Source organism: Colius striatus, chromosome 5, assembly GCF_028858725.1.
Source record: "Colius striatus isolate bColStr4 chromosome 5, bColStr4.1.hap1, whole genome shotgun sequence".
Taxonomy (NCBI): domain Eukaryota; kingdom Metazoa; phylum Chordata; class Aves; order Coliiformes; family Coliidae; genus Colius; species Colius striatus.
In genome coordinates this window covers 10,581,185-10,597,637 of record NC_084763.1, presented here as the reverse complement: position 1 = coordinate 10,597,637, position 16,453 = coordinate 10,581,185, and positions in this window count along the sequence as shown.

The following is a 16,453-nucleotide window of genomic DNA, read 5'->3' as shown; positions in this document are numbered from 1 at the left end:
ATATCAAATAAGGATCTGCAAAAGTTAGGCATTCAGGCTTTACATCCACTACCACAGTTTACACCTCTTCTGTCCCATATGAAGAATCTAGTCCCAGCTGCCTTGGCCGCAGAACTGCCTCAGAGATCACCTAAATCCTTCATCAGGGAAGGTGCTGTAGATAGAGGGGATGTGGGAAGGACTTTAAGCGCATTGCAGCCAGAGGATGGATTCCTACTGAGTATTTTCCAGTTCACATAGTTTACCATAGATGCAGACCAGGCAGAGAACCAGAGTAAATCCTCTCACTCAATGCACTCAATATTGTGGCAAATCCACTGTAGTCTTTGAAATTAGTCCTCTGTTGGCATGAGAAACCAGATTCTGCACTTTGTCTGAAAGAGCTGAAGCTTAAGAAAGATATGCGAAGCTGATATTTTAAGCTACCTTTGAACTTCCTTAGCCCTACAGTTCATACAAACTGAAGACTGTTTAAAGGTGTCAGTCATCAGTAAGTAAGTTTGCTTTAAGTTTATCTCCTCCTAATTCTTGTGATAGCCTCTGATAGTTCCCATTATAGGTTTATAGCAATGATGGTTTGAGTTGGTGGCTTAAACTGATTCATAAGTTCTCAATAGAAACACAAGAATCATCCAGATAATGAGGAAAAATGAGCCTTAGCTATAATATAGCATGAGCAATATGCACACTTCCAGTGAGAAATGAGTATACACATCATAGCACTTAGCCATTCCTGGAAACAGACTTTATACTCCCATGCTTGGTGTGTTTTGTGCTTATATGAAAGAGTTACTCTGGATCACTAGTCCTTAGAGTGTATGAGACTTGCTATTTCTTTTCTAAATGAACTCCCTACACTCTGGTGCTGCTGAGTACCCTGCCATAGTGTGGTTTAGTCCTGAATCAGAGGTACTGAAGGTAAATTCTGATGTCATGTGGTGATACTTGTATGTATATGTCATTATTTAAGCTTTTTTCCTTAAAGTCTCATTATGGTTCTATGATTAAAATGTCCCATACTATCCAGTCTATTTAAAAACTATGGGCTTGATTTGTCTATATCTTTATGGTTACAGACTTTTGAATGAGAGTGGCAGAATGCTACACATTCTCCATACTGGTTAGTAAAGAAACAGGGAGGAAAACATTTGAGACTGTAGTACAGTATGAAGCTACAGAAAATTTCTAGTAGACAATTCCAGGAGCTGACAAACAATCTAGATTTTCACAGTCAGTTTTAGCTCTATTTCACTGAGAAGAGATTTCTAGCAGCAGGAGCAAGACTGGACTTTTAAGATCATTAACACTTCTAACCTGCGTATTTATGACCTGCCAACTGGCAACAACAAGGTGACTCAGTTGATGTGTTTATTGAGCAGCAGAAAACCTGCAGCCTGATTCATAACATATGAGGGCATAATAGGGGACAGCCTGTTATCTACTGAAATTCACTGAAGGAGAGAGGGAAGAAAGGAGCAAAATCCTGTCTTAAGAATTGTGAATGGAGAGGGTCCCACTTTACAGATATCCTTCACATTATTGCCAAGGCAGATGTAGATATTTATGTTGTTCTGCTGAAGTTGTATCTCAAGGCAGCAGAGGACAGCACACATGATATAGGAGTTACATGATGAAACGTAAGACTTATTGAAGGGGTGAGTACCACAGCTGGACTGAGTTTATGTTGCCCTGCTATCTTCAGGGGACCTGTAGCAGCTACAATCACTGCTCTCTGTGACTTACCACAGCTGAGAATTGGACTCCATTCTTTTATGGATAAATTATTTCAAGATGTTCAGAGCTGTACTTCTGCCAGTGAGTCAGCTCAGTGGGAAGCATCTTGGACATGGTGTATCTGTGCCTTTTCATTTGTGTTATTGAAACATCTCTTGTTCCTCTGAAAAGAATGAGTCTCAAGAGTGATCATGTGTGGTATGGATGGTATAGCTGTAACCCCAGGAGACACTATATATGTGGAAATGGGGTGCAGACAGGGTAAATTTTTGACACATCAGTGTATGGTTCTGTTCTTGTTTCCTGGCATATTGCTCTTTTGTAACTACTTCAGGGTTAATAGTCTCTGACTCAGGAAGCTTATTTGATTTGAACACTGAAGTTTTGGCTTTCTGCCTGTACTTTTTAAACTGTTGGGCTTTTAGGGGGAGGGTTCAACATGATGTCTAACAATACTGAGTACTGATCTGAATGTTCTTGGACTTGGGAAAAAGTCAGTCTATTTACTATACACATTGAGTTTTTCCTGGCTTTTTTTACTCTACATAAAGCTTGGCATGATGTGCTTAGACTAAAGAAATGTTGAAAATCTCACTTGTGAGTTGTGGATCATTATTTGTTTTTACCTCACTCCGAATCCCCTAGAAAGTGAGTTGCAGTTTACCATGTGTTATTATAGGTACTCAGGAGCTGTAAAGAGCTCCAGTTTTTAAAACATTCAGAGAAGTAGCCCACCAATAAAAGTCAGTATTTCCTATTTAGTTCAGATAGTTATGTGCCAGAGATGTGACCACAATGATCAGAAAGGCACAAGTTTCATGTTTGGCTATTTTACATTTCATGACTCAGCTCTTCTCATAATCAGAAAAGGATACTCAGGGTATCTTCTTTAATTGGGATTGGGAGCTTATTCTTTGAATTTCTGGTTTCATGTTGGATGCCATCGTAACCCCACGTCTTCTGTTCATGCTCATCCCATACGCAACCCTTGTTATGAAAGATGTGGCTCCTGCACTTAAGAGTTAATTGTAAATGAACTCTTTGACCATTAATGATGATTCATTCCCAGGGTATCATGTAAATTTGTCACTGGAGCCAGGTCAAGATGTCTCTAAACAACAAACCTAATAATTTGAAACTCCACACCTCAGAAACAATTCATATAATAAACCTTCCACTTCTCTTCCACCCATCCAAGAAACCCTTGCTTACACAGATTTTACATACAAATTTAAGACAAATGAAAGATTATTTTTTTTGTGTGATCATTGGATTTTTAGTGGATTTTATAGCTTCTTTTATTGAGATATTTAGCTCAGGATATTTGTCTCATACTCACAGATACCCTTTTGTGAAGTTTATTTCACAGCAGATACCTCATTATTCTTCACTTTCTAGGATGTCCAGAGAGATTCCAGAGACTAAAGTGGAAAAGGATTTTCCAAATGTCAGGAGCCAAAGTGAATGTGCAGGTGAGAAAGGAGTTTATCTTTCAAGATCTCTGGGGTGTCAGAATCACTTATCAATGTTTTCTACAGGAAGAAATATTTTCCCAAACTATGAACATTAGATGTACAATGTTTAAGCAGGTAAAAAGAACCAAATAATGATTTACATTAAATTCTTGATATAATACCTTGGAGATGGCTCTAACACATGTATTATAGTGAGTACTGCCAAAGCGACCACCTGATGAGGTCAGTAATAGTATATGGTAGGTTCTCTTCTAGCCCAGGCAAGTCCTGGAAGACTTTGATTTAGTTCTTGGCTCTGTCACAGTCCTTTCATCTGACAGTGACATTTCATCTGACAGTGACTTATCCTTTTCCATTCTGTCAATCAATTGGATTATTAACTCTGTAAGAAGGAAATGCTTTACTCTGTGCTCTACAATGAAGAAGAAACTTGAAGAGCAATAATGTAATGTAACCAAATTTTATCACTTTAAGAGGCTGACTCAGTTCAGTGAGAAACATGATGAACTCTGAAGGGCATGTACTTCGTGACGCTGTGTGTGGTCTGAAATCTTATGCAGAGACAGATTGAAATCCTGATATTTTAATGAAGCTTTAGGTATGAGGAACAGTACACTGTCATATAAAATGACGGTAGTGAGTTATTTTGCCAATTTGCAACTTCCCATAACACTGTAAACAAAAATTAAAAAGCCCTACCCTTGGAAGACTTTGAAAAATAATCAAATCACACAAACCTCCTTGTATTTGAGAACAGCCTAAATAGAAGAGTTGCAATATTATCACAATAATTTCAAAGTAAAAGGATAAAGCTAGGAAGCCAAGTATTTCATAATGAATGCAGCATATAGCTTTTAAACAGGGCTAACATATGGACCACTAATGTGAATGTGAATGCAAATTAGATACTTTTGATTGCTTGAAATAAAGTCAGCAGAATCCAAGCTTCAAAAAGCAAATTGTGTGGATTTAACTACCTGAGTGCCACAGAAAGAATACTGTTCTTGCAATATTTCCATATGAAACAAGGTAATGAAGCTAATTAAGCTAATTCTGAGGCTAGCTACCCTAGATAACTTGAAGATGAGTTGTATGTTTTCTCTAGCCTCTTTTTTGTTCCTTTTAGTTTATCTGAGTTTCTCAACCCTGTTTTATTTAACCTTTTGGGGCTACTCCCTGCTAATTCTTGTCATGCAAAACGACAGGTGCTGTACAAAATATCTGTCATTTTAAAAGTGATACAGCTTACTAGGAATGTGTTGCTATTGAGAAGAAGCAACACAACTGGTGCTGAATGGAATAAACAAGTCTTTGGGAACTCCTCAGCTCATAAAGTACAATTTAGCAAACAGAATGATAGGGCTTCTGCCATGTTCTGGCTCAGGTAAACAAAGGGAGAAGATCAGAGGTTCTCCTAAACATAGCTCAGCACGAGATACTTTGCAACCAACATTGCTGAGCTGTGAGTAATGGAAAAAGAAGAGAGTAGTATTTATTTTCTCCATAAGCCATTGCCCTTCATGCAAAAGCAATAAGCTTCTCTTGGTGAGGGGGAAAACTAAGAGGGCTGCCTACCACCTTGCATCTGGCATGGCTCACCCCTATGCAGCAGCTATGGCATACCCTCACTGTGAGCAGCAATTTGCAGGTACCACAGGAGTTGTTGCCAGGAGGACTTGGTTTATGGGTGCCCTTGGGGCTGCATGGCCTGGAGGAGGAAGAGCAACTCCAGACAGTGAGAGCCTGGGTGCTAGGACATCTTTATTCCAGCTTCATGTCCTACTTGCCCATATCACAGTAAAATCTTGGGCTCTACCAGACTAAAGAGATGATTTTTTCACCACATCTCCTGATCTACAACCTTCTGTCAAACCATCTTTCCCTCACCCAGAACGACCTGTGCTCCAAACTGCTTTTTAACTCTCCTCACAGCCAGCATAACTTCACATTATCAGATACATCAGCTCCCACCCCTGGCCTGACTGTGCTGAACGAACGGGACCACATCTGCACCTGCTGATACTTCTGCAGCTGTGCTTGGTATTTCCCTGATGCCTTCCCACCAACATCTGGAGATCTCAGTACATTAGCAGCCCCTGCTGTTTTTTTAACATCCTTTCCATAATTGGCCAGGTATGTGGGTGTGCTAACCTAAACTCTTGGTAGAGCTGGCAGGTTTGGGGCAGTTGCATTAACTCTTCATCACCACAACCTGAGGAAGGTTACATACTGATCCCAAAGTAAAGTTTAAGAGAAGAAGGAAATGACTAAATGAGCTCATTTACATGGTTGCCAATCACTTGCCAATTTGCAAATATGTGAATTAACGCATTCTGAAATTTGCATAAATTCACACATGGAGCTGTGCAAGACTTGGCAGCTATGAAACATAAAAGAAAAAACGTATTAATGGCTGTGTAAAAGGAAAAGGAAATCAGTTCCAGAATATAAATGACTTTATGATTATATGAAGAATGGGGAAATGGCTTTTGAACCTAAGATTGCCTGTCAGATTCAGAACTGGTAAAAACAGATGCCCACTCTGTTACTATCACTGGTACCCATTTGTGTAAGTCTTGAAACTGGGCTTCATGATCCAAAGCATTGACTCGGGCTGCCTTCTTTCTTGGGAAACCATAAAAAACAGTTGTGAAGACTAGAAAGAAAAATTTTTATGAGGAGAAAAATGCAGCACACAACGCATTGAGTAGAGTTAGTGAAGAGTTTTGAGGGATTCTCTGTCTCCTACGTTGCTTGTTTGACACCAGCATTACTCATCCCTGGCTGCACACTTGCAATCTAAAAATGATTTTGATTGAACAAAGCATGCTTCTAACTTATATATCTGTGTTAAAGTTTCAGTTGAGCCTGAAATGCCTTCTGAACCACTGCTGTTGCACTCATGTTTGCATAGGGGGCTTGGCTACTGGGGCCATGGAGCCTAGACTGCAGCCTGGCTTGCAGCTTTCCTTCAGAGTCAACCTGAAGAACAAGCTTGCAGCTAGACCATCCCATCTGATGATGGGACTTATTTAGGGCCATTTCTTCCCTTCATAAATGTGTAGCAGCTTGAATAAGCATCAGCTTCCTCCTCTCTATAGGGTGCCAACTCTGAATCACCCGCTTGCATTCTCACCTATTTCAGGGATGGCTGCTTGCAGGTGGACAGGTAGTGTATAATCCTCATCGTCTGTGCCTTTCCAAGAGCTGCTGTTTCCAGCTAGTTATCTCTCAGCAGGCAGAACTGGCTGATAAGGTCAGTGAATGTCAATGACTTGGAAAGTGTCAGCTTATACCACACATTTTTATTAGCAGAGGTGTAGCCACCATGGATAGGCAGGGCAAGAACTAATTTATGACACATATAGGTAGAAAAGGGACAGCTGATGGCATTTTATGCTAACAGAATTGGGCTTTTATCAATACATTCTTCTTTACCTGTAAAGACTGGATTAATCACTACCAAAAAAGCACACTGTCACTCTCAAAAAATGAGAGGTGCTTTGCTCGTCCCGGATCCTGTTATTGTTACACAAGCTGCTGCCTTCATCAGTGGGTCTGACCTCTGTTGTCAGCACCACAATCTTTTACAAGTTGAAAATTAAAGGCAGAGAGCTTTGTGCAATGCAGCAATCTAGTGTCAGTGTAAGTGGTCACAGAAATCTCTTTTGAAAATACCTTCTTACAAGCAACTGCTTTTTTGACTGGAATAAAAATAGTGAGTTTATATAAAGTGTTATAACTCTTAAGGGCAAGACAGAAAAATAAGGTAAATCAAACTTGCTGTTATACAAAAACTTGGTTTAGATTAAAATTGCCCAGGTTTTGCAAAGTTATTATCTTACTGAGAGCATTTTTTTCATTACAAAAATACAAATTATATTTAGGGAAATTTAGGAAAGCAGGAGAACTAGTAGATACTGTAAAATGAACTCTAAAAATTCAACTGAAAATGCCAGACCATGTTCCTTCTGAAGTGTCATGTTGCCACAAAATTCAGGAACCATTAGATATACAATGTTCACTGATTTGTTTTTCCAGAGGCTACAAGTTAGTCCCTGGTTGCTTCTGTCACAGGAGTACGTATATTTAAAGGAGTGTTTGTTAGGAGGAGTGTGAGGGTTTGATATACAGAGGAAAAAGGGTATGAAAACTGGACTCTGTTGTACTTCTAAAACATCTGAAGAGACTGGCAGCCCTCAAAGTCTACAGATTCTTCCCTCCCCAGTTTAAACGTCATACTCTGTGCTGAGTAAATTTAGACACTAAGGTCACTAACTACCTTGTAGACTACAGTAATTAATCCAGTAATGCTCCCCTTGGCTTGTATGACACAATTGGAAATCTATCCAGGTAGAGACAATTATCTAGAAACAGAGAAACATAATCCTTCCGTCCCTGAAGTGTTACAGTACTTATCTGTCACTGTTCCCCTGTTTCATCTTGTGAGAGTCAGCAACTATTTCAGCTTCTCTCATTTTATTTACTTTCAAGTCATGATTAGGTTAGAGAATTCTGTTGTTGCCTCCTTCCCTTAAAATCCAGGAAGCCAGAGCTGGGCTGATTCACTTTCTAAAGATAATTCAATTGCCTTAATGAGTTTGCTTAATTTTTTCAAATCTCCTGTGAAGTCATAGGCAGAAGTTGAAATGGTTTTATTTGCCTTGGAGAAAATATATCCACTTTGTTCTAAGTAAATGGCTTAGGTGTGCAATGCCAAATCATGCACAGCCTCATCTGTCCACAGCAATGACGAGCGGACTCCCATACTGTTGGTAGCACCTGGTGATGGGCACATGTAAAAATCTAGTTTGCAGACAGGATTTTTCAGCAATTTCAGAATTTTTCAGCAATCCTAAGTGTTCTGAACCTGAAGCAGAATGAAGCTGAAGGTGTACAATATCCTGCCAGAACAGGAACATGTTATGCAAATCTACTCATGCAAAGATCAATATTTGGGATGGATAGCTCTGGGCAATTTGCTCTTGTACAAGTTTTATTTATGACCCTCTGAAAACAGATTCTCTATTCTTCAGAAACAAAGAGAAGAGGATAGGCCTGAGAAAGGCGATGTACAAAGTCTTGCCCTGCTCCAGGCTTTCCAGGTGCTCTAATTCAGGTAATTTATCTTCTGAGACTTTATTATCCACTTGCCTAAGAAAAACCTAGCACATAAAGCTAAATCCATTTAGCTGTGGAGTATTTAGAACCTGTGCAGCTGGCCATGAGTTATGCATAATTTCCATACCCTTCAAGAAGGTACGTTAACTTGGCATGAAGACTTGTCCTATTTCTGAAGAAAATAGGTACCAGTGGGTCTGTCTACGCTAGCAAGCTTTAACATTCTCCTGCCTCTTCATGCTTTCTGAAGTAAAATACAAGAGATTTGGTTTGCATTTAGGGCTAGAAAGTAGCCTATCTGTTAGTGAGGCACTAGCAGACATGGAGCTGCTGTGTAATCACTTAAAATATCAATCCATAACAATTTTGGAAATCCCATATGTAATCATATCAATGAGACAAAATAGAGTATCATTCTGCTGAGACAGAGAATTTCCCTGCACATAGACATTACCCTAACTGAACAGGGGCATACTGCTTAGCCAGGCAGAAAATGGACTCTCTGGACCTAGGTAAGCATCTGGGGCACTTACCAAGTTTCCTTCTGTGCTCAAGGTCCCACCTGAAACTGTTTTGACAAAGACAAAAAGGCAATGAGTGATTGATTTGCTCCAATAGCAGGAACAAATGACTGGGGCTTAGTAGGATCAGAAAAGTCTCTAAGCCATGAGGGGCCATGGGAGTCCAAGGACAAAAGCTGACCCAAGCTTTTGTCCTTGACAAGCTGAGAAGCCTTTCTAGTGGGCTCCTGCATTTCCCTAGAGGATTAACCTTCTGTGAGACTAGTAACAGTTTTCAGAGGGCAAGAAATTAAAAGGCCCACAGTCAAACACTGCAATGCCTCCTTTCTCATTTCCCTACCTGCTGGACTGATGAATTGTTTAGGTGTTGAAAGCAGGAGCTCCTGGCCGGAGTGATGGTCACCTTATCTCGCTTTCCTCTGTCTAGTTAGATTACTACACATGGGATCGCCAGCAGCCAGGCCTGGCACATGGGTCTGCCAAAACCCTTGGCTGTAAGGCTTCTGTGGTATCAGATGTACAAATGGGACTTAAAACAACTCCTCTTTCTTTCTTTATTTCATCTTGTCTGAGAAAGAAAAGACTACATTTCAAGCAGAATAAAGCACTTGAGTGTGTATTTACAATAGCTTTACATATTTAATAGAGGCATTTCACAATGTTTTTGATGTTTTAGCCTGTCACAGTCAGGACACTTTTAATAATGTTTCTTTCTTTTGTATTTCAGCACTGGCCCTTCCTGTCTTGATCACAATTAGACAAAATAAGGGTAAGAAATAGAAAACAATCAAGTACAATCTTTTACACTTCCCAAAGGTCTGTGATCTGATTTGTTTCAAGTTTAAATAAAAGTTTGTGTCATTTCTTATTTAACAGCATTGTTTTCCCTTCTCTGAATTAATTAATCCTAGAGGCAGAATTGTCTTTGGATCTTTCTCAATTGCTTTTTAACCCACTCATAGAATATACAATACTCTAGTGATGCACTGTTTTTTTTGAACAGTTGTCTGTAATTTAGAGGTCTATAGAATTTAACTTCTTCGGTCACTGAAATTAATGAGTGTTCACACTTTATGTGATCTCCCTGTATCCAGGTTAGACTAAACAATAGCACTGGTTCTGATATTAAAAAAAATGGGGTTTAAATTCCATGTGTAACCGTGCAGTGAAGTGCTGAACTAGTGTGGGTAATAGAGGAAACAAAGTGTGGTAACTGCATTTTATAACAAGAGTAGACTTGCGCAGTACCTGGGGAACATCATGCACTTTTCATACGTGCAGGCAGTCTTTGTGGTAAGCACCATATGAATTGAATCAGATGTACCCTGGAAGTGACAGATTCAGTACACCTGGACTGGAAGATTTACTCATACTTGCTCATTGGTCTTTGCCAGGCACATATTAAGAAAAAAATTCATATTTCACCCAGCAGGTGAAGACAGGTCTGAGGGATCCCCAAACCAGAGTAGCTTTATGCAAGCACCAGTTGTTGGCTTTTTTGTTTGCAGAGAATTTAACTGCTTCAAGGTGACACTTGAGAACGTTTACTGAGTGAAAGTGCCTTTCTTGTCTTTGATGAAAGCAACAAAATCACTATGTGGAGACACGTGAAAAATGATAAGAGGCTTTGTTTGTGCTGCTCCACCCCATGCACCTAGAATTGTATCTGTTCAGCTTTAAAATTTAATTTAACATCTTTTTAACTCTGATGGAACAAATGTCAAATGAGAAACGGCTGACATCCTTACTGAAAACATGGAATGTAGCAGCCAGAAACAGTTTCTGCAAATCTTTTGTGTAAATGGTGGCACTGTTACTGATGGTATTGCTATATGAATTATTGAGATACTAGCTGGTAGGTGGTAGAGATGTTTTGACTCCTCTACAGGTACTTGGCAATAAACTTCATGACTTCCAGATATTTTAGATCATATAGACCTAATAGACACACAATACAAGCAAGTACTACGGTCAATTGAACCCACAAACTAAGTAAATTAAGGTGCTAAGCAGTAATTATGTTTCTTGATACCTTTGAGGTATATCTCTGCCTTGTGAGCCTTGAGGGTCACTTTTACAAACAGCACCTTGCATGTGAAATATGTATTATAGAGGTGGGGTTTTAGTTTTAAAAAGCATGCTAATATGAAGTATCTGCAGGAATATCTATTAGGGAATAATGAACTCAAAACCTTCCCTGATATCCAGTCATTGTTGTTCTTCCTGTCTGCTACCATTTAAACCCATATTCTAGTTATGTCTTTGGAGTGGACAGAGCAAGTTCGGGTACGATATGCATGGCTGCAGACTATGAGTTCACTTGTTAGAAACTGCTAGTGCACATATGTGCCAGTCAATGTGTCGTATTCTTTAAGTTCAGTGCTTTGTGATCTCTGAGTTTGTAATCTAACTATTCTGTGCTGCCCTAAAAGTATGACATCCTAGAAGGAGCTAACACTGATGTAGCGATGCTGTAACAGGTATGTCATTCAACACAAGCTGGCAGCTTGCTTCCCCAGATCTCCTCCTGGAGAAGGATGTGTGGATTGTGCTCCAGACGTGAACAGAGACCTGCCCAGGGCAGGCCACTACAATATCAGAGGAGACGTGAAGATATCAAGGGCCATGCTTAGAAGAGCCTTGCAGCAGAATGATGACACTTAACAAAACGCTTGTAAACTGGATCTTGCAGTGCAATGATAAAGAAATTTTCTGCTCAAGTGAACTTGTGTTTGGAGGGAAGACATTTATCCCGAGGAAGCAGAAGCCAAAGGAATTTGTTGCCTGGTGAGACAGTTGACTGTCGTAGGCAGAACTGGAAAGGCAGAACGAGTGTTTTGAGAGTTTACCCCCACCAATTAAAAATGCAGAGGAAAAATGATAGTTGTTCTCCCAAAAAAAGGAAAAAACCAAGAGGATCAAACTCTCATATATACTTGAGCCTTTCAAAATGGTTTCTATACCTACTAAGTATTTTGGGTGAAGTTGTAGGTTCCAGTTAGTATTATTCCCTTGTGATTCTGGTGTGCTCTAAGGCAAATATGTTGTTTTAACTTAATATCCTAGTTTATTACCTTCAACAAGTATTGGGCAGCTATGGTGGCATTCCATATTCTTTAAAAACAGGCATTTCTCTATCTGCATGAAAGCATTAGGAGTGGGATGCATCCCATCTCACTACAGCTGTCTGGAGTGCACGTTTCTGTACCTGAGCTCATGAGCCTGCCTCTCTTTGCACTCAGTCATTCATTTGTCAGACGAATTAATCCCATTCTAGGTGTCTGAGTTTCATGGTTGTAGACTTTGTTTTATATTTTATGTAAGCAAGATTGGTATTTTTGGTATTCCACTCTTTCCAGTTTTGGACTCTATCACTAAGTAAACCATCTCTCCCTTCAGAAGCTTGGTACTCCTGTATACCATTATTCACGAGAAAAAAGGTTTGTACTGATTTAAATATACTAACAACACTTTATATGTATTAGCTGGAATATATTTATCATATTTCTGATTCTTAAAGCGCCAAAATATTTGTTTGTATCATTGAATGAGTGAAAACTGTGGATATTCCCCCCCCCCCCCCCCGCCCCTTATTGCCACAGTTGTGGTGAGAAAAGGTAAGCAGTTAGGTTTCTCAACTTTTGGAAGCTCTAGTCTCTTGCTTTCCACACAACCTGCAGTGTAAATGTTGTCAAGTCCTTTGCAGTCCTTTACAGAGGCAGTTTTTAATGAGACATTTGCTGGAACAAAGTGAAGTAGTGTGAATGTTAAGTCCAAGGGAATGCACAGGAGATATTGTGATGGGATTTGTTTGCAAACTGGCACCAGACTGGAGTAAGAGGATCTCCCATTTGACATGTATCATCACTTTTTCTTGATCTTCTCCTGTTCTCCCCAAGCATTCAGAAACCGTGAGTCAAACCTTGGAAGAACACCTTGAAAAGGAATGGAAAATAACTGAGTTGGCATGCTTTTCCTTTGTCCTTTCCCAGCTGATTTTGCAAGCTTTTTGTGGTGTGGGGTTTTTTGTTTTGTTTTGTTTTTGTTTTTCTCTCTGTAATGAGAACAACAAACTCACTTTTTTGTTCTTAATGAACAGCTTTGATTCTTAAATGTTCACATGACTTCAGTAGCTGGAGCTTTAGAAAGAATATTGTGATGCAACCAATACAATTGTGATATATTGATGAGAGATAGCAATTGTGAAACAGATATGGAGCTAAAAGTGTAGGAGTGAGCTTCGACTTTAAACACTTATTGGCTAATTGACCTGTAACCTCCTTTCCTTGGGGGACTTTCCTGGGTCAGAGATGCAGCATTGTCTCCTCACCTCTCACTTGAACTGACACTTCATCAAAGTTCAGCTTTTGGTTTGAGGTCTTCCTGCAATGTTCTCCCCCACACTGGTTTTAGAGGATCTCTTTTCTTGACTGCATAATCAAGAAGTCCAGGACTTCTTCCATGACAGGAGTTCAGACAGTCCAGGAAGGACAGAAGCACCACTTCCAGTTTGAAATGAGCACACATTAAGGGGCAATCTCAGAGCAGCAGTGAGACTTGTAATCATAATTTCTCATGTGCCACTGTGACCATTTACATTTTGCAAAAAGGTGTCCCTATGGAATTAATTGTCAGCATTGGGGAAATATGGGCAGCTTTTTATAGTTTGATAATAATTTATCAGCCTCTCTCCTGCAGTCCTTTGCTGGCTGGCTGCTCTAAAAGCACACAATCAACAAGAGAGCAGTGAACAGAAATATTTTCAAGAGCAGATGGGATGCACCTTCAAAAACCAGGATTGTCCCAGTGAAACTGGGACATCTGGCAACCCTAAAAAAACCCAAACTAGATGAAATAAAAATTATGAGATGGAGGAGCAGAAAAATATGTCTTTGCATTGATTAGCAGGCAAAGTAATTAATCTCCTTCAACTCCCCTTTCGGTCCTTGGTGTAAAACAAGGAGAAATAGGGATATTATTGCTTTGCCAAGCTTTAATTCCTGTATAGCAATTGCTGAGCCATATTTCCAGACTTAGAAGAGGTATTTTGCATCCTTGTCTTCCCTCTTTCCTGCTGCCCCCAATATCAGTCTTCCTGGCATTTTTTTAACAAATCCTTTCCCTGCTATCTTTGTCACTGAGCCTAATTCAAAGTTTTCCTGATGTCTTTCAGGCACTTTGGATCAAACTCAAGCCTATCTTTGCTGATTGTGTTATTGTACAAGACCCTAGACAGACTAAGTGGCACCATCTCTGCTGTTTCACAGGCATTATCTAGTCCCACAGTAGAATTTGGGGTAGGAAATTCACCAAAATTCTGAGTGTGAAAGACTGGGACAATTGATTTGTCAGTTTAAGAAATTCATGTACCTTGCTAGAAAAATGTGCTAGAAGGCCAAATGCACTAAAAAATGATGTTCCTTGCATTAAAACAGTTAAGATTTTTTTCCTACATCTTTAGAAGATAATACATGTTTACAGCATTTCCACAGCATCTAGGGCAGTGGGATCTTTGCCCCTGTTGGAGAGAAAAAAAATCATGTGATAAGCTCCTTGGAAATGTTAAACAATGCTGGTTTTGTATTGTGTTTCTTCAGCAGATAGCACAGTATATCCATAGTGGCAACTTATAGTTTCAGTAAAGGGAAAAAATAAATGGCAGAGAGGTGTTTGGCCAGCTAGTGTGAGTGTTTTCACAGAATCATAGAATCACAGAACGGCTGGGGTGGGAAGGGATCTCTAGAGATCATCCAGTCCCATCTCTGCTAAAGCAGGTTCCTCTCACACAGGAACATGTCCAGGCAGGTTTAGAAATCTCGAGACAAAGAATCTCCATACCTTCCCTGGGCAGCCTGTGCCAGTGTTCCATCATCCTTACAGTAAAGTAGATTTTCCATATGTTTCAGTGGAAACTTTTGTGTTACAGCTGATGACGGTTTCCCCTTGTTCTGTCACTGGAGACAGGAAAAAGTGCTTCCCTGTCCTCTTGACATCCACCTTTTAAATACTTGTGTTAATGAGATCCTCTTCAATCTTGTCTAGACTGAACAGTCCCAGTCTTGCAGCCTTTCCTCATAAGAAAGGCAATGTTAATTAAATGTTTCTATGGCAGTCTAACAACATAGAGGAAAGTGGCTTTTTTTAAGCATCTTATCACCCATAAGATGACAAGACAACCCAGAAAATCAAAGCTCCCTGATACCCGGCATAGGTGTGTTTCCCAGTAAGGTTATATGAGGAATATCAACCCTCCTCTCAGACACACTTACTTATCTGAATCATTGTGTTACTCTCAATGTTTTCTTTGGCCAATTGCACATCTTATCAAATTTCCTATTTCCCTTTGTTTCTATTTTTAATTTACTGCAGTATAACAGTCTCATGCTTTCTCAGGTTCATGCCATCATTGTGCCTAACAGGTGTTTCTTAATTTGTAACTTCTTTTTTTTTAATCTCAGGTTCTTTTTCTAAACAACAGCTCTTGCCTTAGCTGAAGTAAAAAACCTAAAATGCACCTGCTGCTTAAAACTTGAATGGCAGTATGTATTAGTTCATAGTTTGATCTTCAGCTGGAGGTATATGTCCTCATGAACACAGTCTGTTTGTCAGAGCCAGTGCATGTGAGGGTGGGATTTGGCCTTCTGGCAAGTGAGTTGCAGATGATGCTTGTAGATACGAGAAAGAAAAGGGAGAAAACAGATGGCTCCCATTTGCCCACTGCATTTTTACTGAGACTTATACAAAGTTTTAGTGTTGCATAGGCAGGTTTTTCCCAGACAAATATAATTGCTCAGGAAAAATATTTAGGCCATCATTGTTGCTTAAACTGACCAATCTCATATGTACAACAAATATGAAAACAGGGGTTGTATTGATGTTTCACAGCACAAACTGAATGTGTTTGATTAAATTAGGAGCATTGTCTTAAGCTTTTTACATTCTTTATATTCCACCCTAGACTACTCCAAAGCATATGAAGAATACCCCAGGCACTGGAACCATTTTTAAGATGCTCCCTTAGATAAAAAGTCCGTTTTTTACGAGCTCCTTAATACATTCTAGAGTGCAAATGACCTCTGCTGGTGGAAATCTGCATGTCTGTTCAATTAATCAGGTATTATCCAGGTCTATTCATAAACAATTGCATCCAAATCAGTTGCCATGCTTTCTCAGTGTATTTTATTGCAGCAACCTTCTAAGGGAAACTGGAATTTTTCTGAGATGCTGCATGTTAGAAGATTGTCAGCTATCCTCAGTATCAAAAAGATACAGACCCAAAGAGTATTAGGGAGGATGTCACAAATGCTGAAATTCTAAAGACAGAGTGGCCCCAAAGTATTCTCACATAAAGTATTTTGACTGTGGTGTCCATTCCTATGACATTTTCTCCTTAAATATAATGAACAGACTTCTAGCAAGGAGCAAATTAGATCATAAAAGTGATAGTAGAATCATTTCAAAAGCTCCTTTCTGTATGGAAGATAGATTTGATTTGGAAGAAGGTCATCATCCTGCATTTACTGACAAAGTCAATCTTTCTAATCTTTCTATAGGATTCAAAAGGTTTATGATCTGAATCACATTTTAAAAAGATGTCATTTT